Source organism: Atta cephalotes, assembly GCF_000143395.1.
Source record: "Atta cephalotes unplaced genomic scaffold scaffold00019, whole genome shotgun sequence".
NCBI lineage: Eukaryota > Metazoa > Arthropoda > Insecta > Hymenoptera > Formicidae > Atta > Atta cephalotes.
This window is the reverse complement of record NW_012130083.1, coordinates 4758631-4759028: the sequence shown is the minus strand read 5'-3', so window position 1 is coordinate 4759028 and position 398 is coordinate 4758631.

The window sequence follows — 398 nt, the reverse complement described above, 5'->3', positions numbered from 1 at the left end:
TTATTTTTTTGACAAATTTATTCTATCTCTGTTGACTAATTCTTCTCTTATTATCTTGATATTTCTCTTTTGTAATTACTTTTTGAATACTTTTAATTACTTTATAGATACTTTTTATTATCCTTAACATAAAAAGTTCTCGAGTTTCTCTTAGTTTTCTCCCCTGTCAGTCTCGCTTGCCACAGTGTTATAATAAATATGCACACTTGCAGGTGAGCTGTATAAACCTTGATTCAGCGCCCAGATGACAACACGGCCAAGAACTCAGCTGCAGCAATGACAACAAATTCTAACAATACGACTCTCTTACGCGACATATGCGCCATCATGTTTGCATTATGCAGCCCCAAGCACGCTGCCATTCCATGTTACATAATTGTGCTCTCTCTCTCTCTCTC